A 13648-nucleotide genomic window follows, 5' to 3' on the forward strand; every position below is an offset into this window, starting at 1 on the left:
GAGGGATGGGAAAGGACAACTGATGCAACCCTTGAAACTCAACAGTTTGTAATGACTGCATCTCCTGTGTCTGCCTTTAGGGTGTCAGCATGCTTAGCCCACCCTCTGCTACTGTCAGCGCCAGGACAGCTCCACTCCAAGCGTCTGCATGGTGCTCAAGAATGCCCTTCTCTGACCCTCTTGGTACATTCTTGCAGTTGTCTCGCAGAAATGGCCAGGGGCCAAAAATCCCAACTGCCATGTTTGGGCCAGCATGCAGCACTAAGAATCCTGTTGCCATGGCCACTGAGCCCTATAAACATGGGCACCCTGCATCCAGAACCCTAGTCACTGAGTGGACAGAACCGGTGGCAGTTTGACTCCAGGTGAGATAGACAAGAAGTTTGTCTTTCCTGGAGTGAGGATGAAGCATCCACCTTTAAGAAGAAGTGGCTGATGATAGAAATGGGCAGTGACATTGAGCCGATGGAGGTGGACCTGCCAGACAGTGATGGAGAGCCCATGGAGGTGGATCCACCTCCTGAGGACAACCTGATAGAAGTGGATCCACCTCCATCAGAGCAGATGGGTCACCACACCATCACTGTCAGGCTGACCAGAAAGAGATCTACCCCAGAGGTCATCGCAGGGGCTCCAAGGTCTGTCCACCTCCCTCCAAATGGCTGCGTCGATGCTGGTGCTGATCCTCCCATTCTCTAAGTTTACCCTTACATGGAAGAGCACCAGTTCAGGGCCATCCTTATGTGGGCTTATGAAGAGCCTCCATTTCCTTTTCCTTCGTTCTTTTCACAGCCAAGGCTCCTATGAGCCTATTCTAGCTGTCCCTTGTCCCTCCCAAAGACCTCTCATCTCTTCTTCACCAAGCCGTAAGGAAGAGGTGAAGGCAGCAAGAGTCCCACGGAACGTCCTCATCTGCCAGAGGCCTCAAACACTGCAGAGACACAAGGATCCCATAAGTCTCCTTAGCCAGGAGAGCCCCATCTCAGGGTCATCCTGTGGGCTTACATGGAACCTCCATTTCTTGGTCATTCTTTTGACAGCCAAGGCTTCCATGAGCCCACCCTTCCTGTCTCCCTCCCTCATTCCTCCGCCGGGGAGAGGAAGGGTCAGAGAAGTGACAGAAGTTCCTGTGTTGAAGCAGAGTTTGGTTCAGACAGAAAAGAAGTGCTGAACTTCAGCAGGAAGATCCAGTTTAAATGCTTCACTTGGGCTTCGTTATCAAGATTGGGTAATCAACAATTTAACAATACAAATAAAAATAACAATGAGGATCTTAGGAAAAAATCCCCAGATAATCCTTCTAGTGTCACCAGGGGTATCTTCATGAGTAACCGTGTGCTGTCCAGTCTGAAATAAGGAAAGCCCTGGTTCAGCTGGAACAAAATTCACCTCCAAGGCGGTACTGGGGCTGCCTGCAGTAATTTCCAGCTACGATCTCCACAGAGTTACAGATTCTGAAGAATTTTGATTAGGAAATGGCAAAACAAAGCCTTGTCATGTTTTTCAATTTAAAAAAGAAACATTTGAGTCTCAAATGTTGACTTTTTCACTGTTTCGAAATGATAGTCAAAGCTGTCATGTTTGAAGTTTTCCCTCTCGAAAACAATCCTGAATAAATAGTCAAAGCCAACATTTGCTGACAAAAGAAAAATATTTCAGCTAGTCTAAGAGATGGTGTTTTGCACGGCCAAAATATTTCAGCAACCCTTTCCTCCTTAGTGGAAACTGGAACAGCCTTCCTCTCCCCTAGCCAGCTCTAAAGCACTGTGCAAACACAAATCAATTCATCTGTTTGGAAAGAAGAAAGGAAAAGGGGAAAAGGCAGCTGAGTGATACGGTTGCGAGAGCATAGGAGGTCTGCTGACAGAGCAATACTCCATTCCTTCGCTCCTAAACACGCCTATCTGCACTGTGCAGGTGCCTGGCTGTTAGTATCAGTGATGCCCAGCGGCTGGACAAGTCCATTGGTATCCTTGTTCCACAGCAAACCCCACTGGGCAAAGAAGGGCTGTCTCGGAGGGAGCAAAATACACTGGGGTCTGTCTGCCATTAAACACACATTAAAACCCCAGTCTGGAAGATCTGCCTGTTTGTGTGATTCGGTGAGAGCATCCCAACTACATGCTCAATGCTTTATCATTATTATTCTTATTTTGTTCAGTCTTCTCTTGAAAAAGGGAAAGAAAATGTAAAAAATAAAATAAAATGTTGTCCATGAAAAATGCTTTCTTTATGAAGCCATCCAAACTTTTCATTATCTTTCTTTTTCAGGAAAAACTAATAACAGGAAACCGCAGGAAGATACACTATGTCGTCTCATCCTCCCCGATGTTACTGAGAGCAGAGGAACATGAAACTAAATAAAGATGTTTACTGACAGACTAATAAACAAATGGGCCCATTTTGATGTAACCTTGATGAATGGAGCATCCAGGTGTTTTCAATAATGGCAATAAGCACTACAACTCAAAGTATTTCTGATTCAAGTATAATGCATTATTAGGCCATTAGAGGCTGAGTATAGAGGGCCATTTGTGCTCAGCCCTATCAATAATGCTCCTTCCCAGCCTACATTAAGGCCAGGGGAATTAGTCATACGGATATTCTATTTAATAAAAACCTAAAGAAGACGCATCAAGAATCGCATTACATTTTAACAGGGTTACTGTAGTCCAGGAGGACCACAAGTTTAATTTTCATAAGAGCATTCATTCCTCAATTATGTCAAACATGAAAATGTAAATGGCAAATTTAATGCTAACAATATCCCTCAAAGCACATTGGCAGGTAGCAACCATTATGTTGAGTGAATGCTGACTGCATAACAAGCAGCCCCCAACTAGACGGCAGGGGATTAAAATTGCCAAGCTGAGCTCTGCTGATTACAGCTGCACGCTGCTGAAAATACCCTTTGTAATATACATGTGGACTAAGGGTGGCTTCTCTCCTGGAGAATTTGCTGACCATGCAAGAGTCGCTTTTAACGCTGTCCGAAAGCGGTAGCTACGAGATGCAACAGGAGCTACCCTTTGGGTCCTTGGGAGCAAGTGAAATGAGCCAAATTCATTCCCGGGTGCAATTCCACTGGAGAGGAAGGAGGTGCATGCAGGAGAGCCTGCATGGGGAGGAGAAAGAGGCTCGGCACTTGCATCACACTGAAGTCTCCTAAATAGTGCAAGGTGAAAAAGCAGTTTTAACACTATGACAGAGCCAGACTGTAATCCTTCAAGGTACCTCTGCAATATCTGCTATCCAAACCACAGAGTGAAACACAAACAAGAGGGACCACATCATGGATCACATCCTGTACCTCCTGAGTATGGCCCAGATTTCCACCTCTGCACAAGTGTTTGATTTCACTGTTGTGCCAGGAGCAATCCGGGACTCCAGCCCTGTTCCACATGAAATAACGGAAGGAGTTGGACACGCAGTGCACAACACACTGAGTTGCTGCCAGAGCCCTAAAAGAAGGATATGCTGCCTAAAGCACCCCTTGCTATTAGGTGGCACTGCTGAACAAATGGAGCAGTGTATTTTGGTGACATCTGCAGTACAAACCTACAGGCTGCATTACACTGCAAAGCATGCCGAGCTCCCACCAGCTTATTTCCCTGCTAGCAGTTTGTCAGCATGGAGCAGATTCATCCCTCTTACTGAGGTCACTAACATATGTTTCTGCATTAAGGTCACCTTACATATGTCCGTGTGCATCCTCTTGTAGGCCTATCAGTGACACCACGGACATGCACAGGTGTGTGCTTGTACAGCAGGCAGTTTTAATGAAAATACGAAGGGACATTTTCATACACTCATTCATGCAGCCTCACTGCACAGCAAAAAGGTTCATTTCTCAAGATCTGACAAACAAAAGACCAGTTTTGGTCAGATACTGTGGGAAATGATGGTGATAGATACACAGTTGGACTGGATGAACTTAGAGATCTTTTCCAACCCTGGTGATTATGATTATTCTGGTTTGGTTTTTGGTTTTTGGGGGTTTGAGGTGGGAAATTCAACTTGGGCACATCATCTTTGTGATATCTCCAAACATATTAACATAGTCAAGCTCTTATGAAATTGAGCAAGAACAGGATTCTTAATGAAATTGTATTTTTCAGTAGTTTATTGAAAGCAAGCATGATTTCATAGGTGGTACTTTCTTTCTCTCTCTAATATTCTTAGGCTTTTTTTCTTTGTAGAAATCCCTAAAACACATACATGGAGAGATCTGAGGAACAGACTTGTATTTTCTCATAGACATGTCATGAAAACATCCAAATGCAGCAGTGCTTCAGTCCAGGTGGGAAATTAACTCATTACCATTACACTGTTTAGCTGACACCTAGATTTGCATGACTAACAATCGTGTTAGACATCACTAGCAAAAACCACACAGCTGCTGCTACACCTGTAACAGTAACCAAGGAACACTTTTACAGCCAGCAGCTGAGAGTTAAGGAAGATTATTTTTTGTTATTATTATATCAATTTACAGTCAATCTCTGATCACGTGTTTCAGTTCAGTTTTTAGGCAGCTCCTTCTGGCACATTGACTGTCAGTGCTGAACTGGATGCTCAAAGGAAAGATCCCCTCCACCCATCATGCTACCGATGCCACCTGGAGCAAGTGGATAGTGCTGATTACACAACGAGCGCGGATGGGGAACCTCAGTCCTCCAGGAATCCTAGAGGTGATCATGGACTGGCCTGAAGGTAAAAAGTTTGGAACATCACCAGCAGAAGAGGTGTCATGTGCTAAAGAGGCCCCACCATACAACGAACTAGCAGAAAATGAAAAGAAATATGCTCTGTTCACTGACAGATCATGTTGTATTGTAGATGAAAATCTGCCGTGTGAAGACCTGCACAAGTTGCAGAGGCCACCGAAGGCAAAGGAGGATCAAGCAGATGTAAAGGCTGTCCAGCTGGCCTTAGATGTTGATGAATGGGAGAGGTGGCCAATGCTTTATCTTTATACTGACTCATGGATGGTGGCAGATGCCTTATGGAAGTGGTTACAGCAGTGGGAGCAAAACAACTAGCAACAGAGGGGTAAACCTATTTGGGCAGCTGAACTGTGGACAGACATTGCTGCCCAAATAAAAATATGGTTGTAATGGTGTACCGTGTGGATGTGCACGCGCCCAGGAGTCAGGCTACTGAAGAACAGCAAAATAACCATCAGGGCAATCAAGCTGCCAAAATTAAAGTGGCTCAAATAGACTTGGACTGGCAGAACAAGGGTGAATTATTCCTAGCTCGGTGGGCCCATGAGACCTCGGGTCATCAAGGAAGAGATGCAACATGTAAGTGGGCCAGAGACTGAGGGGTGGACATAACTATGGACGCTATTGCTCAGGTTATTCATGACTGTGAAACATGTGCCATAATTAAACAAGCCAAAAGGATGAAACCTCTCTGGGGGTAAGGGCAATGGCAAAAGTATAAATATGGGGAGGCGTGGCAGGTTGATTATATCACCTTGCCACGATCTCGCAATTCTAAGTGCTATGTACTTACCATGGTAGAGGTGGCCACTGAGTGGCTTGAAATATACGCAGTACCTCATGCTACCGCTCGAAACACCATAATGGGTCTGGAGAGGCAAATCCTGTGGCAACATGGCACCTCAGAAAGAACTGAGTCTGATAATGGGACACATTTCAAAAATTCCCTTATAAATACTTGGGCCAAAGATCATGGCATTGAGTGGATTTATCATATCCTGGGTGCACTTGGTGGGTGATGGAGAAAAAGAGGGATGTTCAATGTGTTCTACAAGGGAATCTGATGTTGGGGAGTGGATATGCCATGTGTATATATACATAGATATGTACGTGTGTGCTTGTGTTTAATGCTTGCTAGTTATTGGTTTTTGTTTGTACATACTAAGCATGATGTAGTGATGTGGAATAAGGGGTGGAACATGATGGTTTTCTGATTTTTGGTTGTTGGTATTCCACACCATAACATCATGTAGTGCACTGGGAGTTAAAGTGTTAATGCTCCAGTTCCAGGCATGTGTCCCAGCAGAGAAGAGCTACATACCCCAGAGGACTTTGCATTCAGAGAGGAGATAAAATCCCTGACAATGTCATGGGACCTTGCTCTCTTCCCTCTGCTCATCCCGACCACACATCTCAGAATTAGAGGCCTTTGGCTTTTGGACACTCTCTCTCATTATATTTGATTTATTAGCTTTAATTATAATGACATTGTATTCTATTGTATTGTAGTCTGTTATCTTGCATTCCGATATCTTATTTAGTGAATTAGTTTGTTTCTCCTCAGATCATTGCTGCTATTCTCTTTTAGGCCCATCTCTCTATCCTTTTCCTTTGCCCCTTTCCGGGGCACAGATCTGCGGGTCCCTTCATCCTGCTAGTCACAGAACCAAGCCAAATCAGCCCATAAACCACTGACAATCCCTTGGATCCCTTCCTGCTAACAGGAGGAACAGTTCTGCATCTTGGCCAGTAGAAGTGACATTTTCCTTTAGATTTTACCAGTTAATAAGGCAATTTCCAACATGGCTTTCCATTTTCTAATCCAACAAGCAATCATTCAGAAAATACTAAAGATCAGAGAGAGATCACAGAAAGGCTTAGGTTGTAAAAGTGCTTTGGGATCACCTAGGCCAACCCCCTACTCAAGCAGTTCAACCTAGAGTTGGTAGCCAAAGACCTTGTCCAGATGGCCGTTAAAGATCTTCAAGGAGAGAGTTATCAGTCAGAGATCAGAGGTAAAAGAAAAAATATATATATATATAACAGTCACAGAAAGCTACTTTAGTGAACGGAAACATTATAGAAGCAATTATTATGCGATAATCCAGTCATAGGCAGCTAAATTGTTTTGTATGGACATTTTTGTAGGTGTGAATAAAGTTCTAGGAGAAGGTTCCTCAAATTTCTGTAGCCACAGAGAAATCCTTATTTTTTCTTGGCATAACTGAGTATTTCAAGGGAACTTGGTTTTCCAGCACCACAGAAGAGTTTGAGGTTTGTTTAATAGCCCGTTGTAAGCAGTCATACTTTACACACACACTCCGGACCTACCAGATGTGCTTTCGTGATGATGGGTTCTTGTTATTTCAGCCCCTGTGCCCCAGTTTCCCTCTGAGGACCACTGTGATGCCTGGCCCACAACAAGTGCTGCATGAGAGCTGCGGCGTGAGAGCCGCTCTGGCCAGATGCAGCCATGTCATCACCAGCTTTCATCAGCCCTGGGTGAGGACTGGTTCTCATGCTGGTTCAGAATTTCGTTTTACAGTCACTTCCCAAAAGCCCTGAGCCCACCTATTCATCCCCAAGCACTGTATGGATATTCCCACAAGCCCAGGTGAACCTCAACCTTGATTCCCAGCCAGCCAAAGGGGGAACGCAAGCACTGGCCTCTGAGTTTAGCTGCCCCTTACCAGGACTCCTTCATGTGGAGGCGGACGTGTTTTCTTTTCTGAGGTGGGTTATTTTAAGCCTGTGTCAGATGCTGTCAGTCACCAGCCTAACAGAATTGCTCGGACCCCTGGCTTTCCTTCTGGTGCCCCACGAGGAACTTCACAAGCTGCCCACAGCCCTATTGGCATACAGCTATCACCACTCCGCTCCCCAGACATCTTAGGCTAATAAACCAGTAATTGAAAGGCGAGTTCAGCGCTGCTGTTTGCAGAGAGCCATGACTGCTGAATGATTACCCCAGCAGGCAGTGCTACAGAGGTGTCGAAAGAGTCTATTAGTCTGCTTAGTCTAAGGCAGTACAGAGTGTTAGTGCAAGCTCTCTGCAAACAAAACCTCCTTGCAAGAAGAGCAGTATGTGGGGTGCTCTTTTCTGCACTGTCACCTATTGGGTTGTCATTAGAGAAACATCACACTGTTCAGTGAAAAGGACTGGAAATGCAGGTAAGGATGCAGCAATCCATCCAGCTGGGTTTTAGTTCACACGGTGGGGAAAAGGCTCAGGAAGGGGAAGATTGCTGCTGCTTGCTAGCAAAGAGCTGCACCCATCCTGCAGCATAGTGTGCCTCTAAGATTTATTCCTATTGGCTAAAAGTCACCCAAAGACACAGGACGTACACAGGAAGAGATAAAGATCTCCATAAGCATCCTCAAATATCTAGTCATCAAGCAATAGTTTATAGAGCACATTGGAAGCATTTAAAATAGCTTTACATCATTGTACTAGATGTTTTACCACATCCAGTGTAGTGCATTCAAGTGGACTCTTCCTCCTCTCCCTCCTCTTCTTTTTTTCTCATCAAGAGGCTGATCTGACATCATTCACAAGATTGGAATTAACCTTGTTTCTGTTTTATCAGCTCTGCTGTCACCATGGTTCTGGAAGTGCTCAGGTCACCTCGCTCCCGGTTGTTCTGACACAAAAGCAACAAGACACCGAGGGCTGCTTTGAGAAAAAGAAGCTGAAATCCTACAGAAGCGCAAAAGGTAATCCCTGCTGTCTGAAGGAAGAGATTTCACTGACATTTTACCTCAGGTTAATACTTTAATTGGGAACTTCAGTTACTTGAATGGAAAGTCTGGCTTTGGGAAAGCTGGAGCCAAAGTCATATTGCTTCAGTCCAACATCCCTCAGTGCAGAGAAACCTGGACAACCCAGACCAAGTCAGATCTGGCAAAAGGAGAATTCCTCATTATTCTCCTGCTGATTCTCAGGTGTCATCCACGGAAGTTAACAGAGAGATACCAGTTGGTACCATAGGAAGACCATGCCCTTGGAAGTCAGTTGAAGGCAATAAAAGCAAACAGGGCTTTTAGGAGCAGCAGAACAACCGTATGAGCGGGAGAGGCCAAGCTGGTGGCCCTGAAGGCAGCAAGCTTTTCCCAAGCCAGGAGCTACCCATGGGGAACCAGCATTACCTTTCTTCAGAGTCCAAACCACCACAGGGGAGTCAGGTTGCACAGATTCCAATTCTGAGCACAGGGTCCATCTCTTTTCCTTTTCTTCTCCACGATTAGAAGCACAGACTGTTGCAGAATGCATCACTCAGTACAGCAGCGTGGCTCAGGAGTTGTTTCTTCACAGGGGGCTCCCCCCGCTACTGTCAACCTGTGTAATGGCTCAACAGATCCTGCCTTGTGATTCTGCCCAGTGAGGATGCCCTGTGGGATAAGCTCACCATATGACTGCATGCTGTGCACAGTGAGGTAACCATGTGGAAGAGCTAATTACAAGACAGGAAATTAGAGCACTAGCTCAGAGGAAGCAATCTTTCAGCACACAGCAAACCCAACCATGCAGTTCTTAGCGACTGTGTCTCTGGAAAGAAAACTGTCTTCATCAGAAGTACATGGGTTAAAAATCTCCCTTCCTTTCACAACTTCTGCTGTTGCACAGCTTGGTGGAAGTCTAAGCAACGTTGTCTAAGATAAATAGGAGCCTCCTTCATTAACAGTTCAGCAGGACGCTCAAGCACGGCCTTAAACTTAGGCTTATGGGTGATCTTAACAACTTAAACAGGATGGCTTGCATGCTTTTTATTAGGCATGTGAGTGAGAACCTTGCTGAGTCACATCCAGAAGGTTCATACTTTCTTCGAGATCAAAGGCAGCATGCCTACTCCTACAGCCGAATCCACGCGGCTGCACATCATTTGCTTTACACTGACTACATTTGAGTGGGATGAAGTCCAATCTGCAAGCCAAAGTAAGCTCTCTCCCTCTTGTGTTCTTCTGTATTTATTTCTTTTCTGCTGTTGTTGTTGAGCATGTCAGCAGAAGAAGCTGACTTCTGTCAGTGCAGAGATTTGCAAATGAAATGCTGGAATAGTTTGCAAGTTGCTACAGCACTATAATACTGAAAAGGCAATCTGCAGTAAAGCTAAGTGAGATGTTAAGAGAGTTAGAATAATGTTTTCACTGGCACCAAGACACCTATGATCCCCCACCCTGAGGTTTAGAAAGATGAAAGTACAAATTGCCAGACAGCAATTCCTCTTGACTTGAGAGTCTACATTTACTACAGCTTGCTTTGAAATCTCTATAGCAGGAGAATAGAAGAACAAAACATCTCTGAAATATCTTCCCCTTCTGACCTGCCCCCATCTAAATTATCACCAAAGCAAAGGCTGCAAGCACCACTCTCCCTGGCTCATAGAGGAGCTCAAACAACGTCACCATCACGTGAATAATGGGTTTGGATATAGGCTGCAAATAACAAAAGCTTGCTTTTGCCCTGCTAACTTTGCAAACACAGCTCTAGGTCAAGAGGTGAAAGCATGTAGAGCTGTCAGATCATGTTGGGTTTTCAGTGGATCAGCTGTGGCTTGGGGAGAAGATCAAAGCGCTCGCAGCCTGCTGCATACCGCTGGGCTGGGCAGCAAATACACACAGTACGACTAACCAGGAGGTGCCTCGAGGAAAGGCAGGGAAACAGTTACAGCCAGCTCACAGGCAAGACCCGATCTCCCAGGAGCCATATAAGGAACCTGAAAGTTGCAAGATATCACAAGAACAGAAGCATCACTCAGGACAGGACCCTTTGGTCTCCAGCCTCAGAGGGGTAGCTGTGCCCTGACTGGGACTGACTGGGTATCAGCTGAGGGCAGTGCAACAGCTAGCAACACATATCTGCTCTGGAAAGCTTGCTGACACTACTCACACAAATAGAAATGCATGCTTGCATTGCATACAAACATACCTGTCTGCCCTTATATTAAATTCTCGTGCTTTTTGGTACAGGTTGAAAAATAGGCTGTAGTCAGGTACAACTGATGTCCCAGAACATTTATGAGACGTAAATGATGGTCCTGCTCAGAAATATGATTAATGAAGAAGAAATCCTTTGCGGGCTTCTTGCCATCTCAGCAATTCCCAGTTCAAATTGCCTTATTTAGCATGCACCAACCTTTGCTTTCCGATTTCTTACAGTATGTACTGCTAAGTGAAACCTGAAGGCAGAAGCCAAGCCCTTGTATTCCCAATGTATGTGCCATCTGCTTGGAAATCAAAAACCCTCCGATGCTTCAAATCAGACCTGAGATTGCTGTCCGCTGATTAATACTGAGAGAGCACAAACTGGGGCAGAGTGTGGGTTTATGTTAGTGCTTGCTATCTTGCCGCACTGCGGGTGCCAGAAGCACTGCAGGATCCAGCTAATCCCTAAACATAACCCTGCATTTTGGACAAACTATCAACAAGGATCAGGTTTGACCATTAAAAGGTTGTTGCACAGGAAGGTCACTTTTTCAGTGCTTTTTCACTCTAACCTTTATCATCTGTGTTCACACAGGCAGACTGAATAACCAGAACCAGGGAAAGTTTTCCACTAACACACCCATAAATGTATTTTTTCCTCTGAAGCAATGGAAAACTTTTAAGGCACTTAGATGCCACGATGATGAGCATGGCATTAAAAAATGTAGATAGATAAGATAAGGCAGAGGGGATTGTCTGGCAGGAGTCAGCAGCTGTAATTTGACATGACAATAATTCCCCTTGTGAAGGCTGGGGAAGGGGCAATGTGGCTCTCACATCTTCCATTAGCAGGGCAACAAATACAGAATACTCATCAAAGAGTCCTGTAAAAATCACCCTATCTCTCCAGCCAATGTCTAGAGCCACCAATAGAGTCAAATGCTCTTAAATGGGAAGCTAAGGAGTGTACGGGGCCAGCACCAAGCACCGACAGCTTGTCAGAGCTGAGACACTATGTGAAATTAGGGTATTGGTGGTAGAAACACAACACAGAGGAAAAGAAGAGATTGTTAGCAAGTGCAAACTGTACAGGAAGTTCAAGCAAAAATGAACTTTGCTTGTATGATAGCTTCCTTCCCTCTAGTTAAGAAGTTTCAAAGGAAAGAAAAGTTATGATAAAGGCATCTACTGAATGTGATGGGCCAGTCCCACCTATATCATGGGTGCGACAAGGAACCCTCCTGTCCCAGACCTGTGTACCCCACTAGCTTCAGTGGGTTCTATCCAGAAATAGACCCCAGGAAAAGAAACATCCTGTGGTGGAGGAGAGTGCACAAAGACTGCACAAGAGCAGTGCTTGCCATGTGTTTTGGGGTGGTCTTCCCTTCCCTTCCCTTCCCTTCCCTTCCCTTCCCTTCCCTTCCCTTCCCTTCCCTTCCCTTCCCTTCCCTTCCCTTCCCTTCCCTTCCCTTCCCTTCCCTTCCCTTCCCTTCCCTTCCCTTCCCTTCCCTTCCCTTCCCTTCCCTTCCCTTCCCTTCTCCTCCCTTCCCTTCTCCTGCTTCTCTTCTAGTCCCACCTTGACAGAGTGATCCCCTTTCTCCAGTTTACACCAAAAACCACCGGACCTGCCTCCTTCTCCATAGCCAGTACTCAGGTTCCAAGGGAAAGCCCAGTTTCTGCCCCATAAGAGCACCATCTGGAACAGACATATGCAGGTAGTTTAATATTCAACAGCTCAAGGTCTTACAAATAAAAGACTGTTATACCACAGAATCCCCGCTGGCTGGCATTGGCATCCTAGTGCATGGCAACAGATGCTGTTCAAAGCCCCAAATTAAGTTCTGCAAAAATAAATGCAGATATAACATATAAATCCTTCCACAACAAAGCTGAAACAGAATTTACTGTAAAGGCACAGCAGAAAGACATAGGAGTTTCATTTGTATTTGTATGCATTTGATATCTATACATGCATACATATAAACATTTTACATTTTACATATAAACAGAGGTTGTAATATGGAAAAGAAATCTTATCTTACTGGGGTAGAAAGGTCAAGGTATTTTAAACTAATTTTTCCACAATTTGTGTCTGACAGAAACTGATGCTGTCTAGGTAAGTACCACTATCTTGGGATGAGCTCAGGGCCAGCAAAACAAGGTGATAAGGAAGGGACATCATCACAAAACCAATAAATCTCCTTCCCAGATGGCATTTTTATCTGAGAGCGCCAAAAGAAGCTAGACAGGAAATTTGTGGACCTATACGGTGGTAAACTTGTTAAGAGTAAATGAGTTTCTGAAAGACTAACAGCGAGTTAATCTGGTGCCTCTGATTAAAAAAGAACCTCAGCACTTCAGCTAATGTTTGCAGCACATAAAATAATTTAATCCAGAGCATCAACCTCACAAATATCTATGAAGGAGCTCTGAAGCTCAGGACCTGTTCCTCTAAAGCAGCCCTTCTGCTGCGTTTCAAGAGGTGAGACTTTGGACCTCTGGTGGAGACTGCCTCATTTCATTAGGATAGTGGACTGAAAGGACACCAGCATTACTGTTGGACAGATTCAAGCGGTCATGATGACCGCCTATCAGACTCCCAGTGTTGATTTTCCTTTGCAGTAGGAGGGAGTAAACAAGTGTTTACACAGCTATATTTTCTGAAGACAATAGAAACCTTTTGTGTGTACTTCTGCAATTGCAGTGATAAAGTATTTGTACAAGAAGCAGCACGCCATTGGCAGAGAAAGCCTATTTTGTCCTTAAAACTGATATTTAACTAATGCTCAGAAATGCTTTTATGCAATCTGTGCTCTCTTACACTGATGTATTAATAATGAAATTGCAGCTCTCCAAGAAAGTAATGAACATTAACAATGGAACTGGAATCCGAATCCTATAATGCAAGAAATACTGCTGGGTCAGCTGGACACAGAAGGTGCATCAGTGATTTCAGTAAGAACATGAAAGGACCATAATGATAATGACTCTGGTTGTAT

General features: G+C 44.7%; 2 long non-coding RNA genes across 2 annotated transcripts in view; one reads left to right on the top strand and one right to left on the bottom strand.

Moving 5' to 3' along the window:
• The window catches only part of LOC116652921 (uncharacterized), a 74358-nt gene that overhangs the window by 38713 nt on the left and 21997 nt on the right, over positions 1-13648 (bottom strand). Inside the window, exon 2 of the long non-coding RNA XR_014942682.1 lies at positions 12226-12345. This is a non-coding gene — a long non-coding RNA (uncharacterized LOC116652921). The remainder of the gene's footprint in view (positions 1-12225; positions 12346-13648) is intronic.
• LOC146761862 (uncharacterized) lies at positions 234-2393 on the top strand. Its single transcript, XR_014942683.1, has 2 exons — positions 234-365; positions 2272-2393. It is a non-coding gene; the product is annotated as an uncharacterized LOC146761862 (long non-coding RNA).

Source organism: Coturnix japonica, chromosome 2, assembly GCF_054131305.1.
Source record: "Coturnix japonica strain WE chromosome 2, WE-NBRP24, whole genome shotgun sequence".
NCBI lineage: Eukaryota > Metazoa > Chordata > Aves > Galliformes > Phasianidae > Coturnix > Coturnix japonica.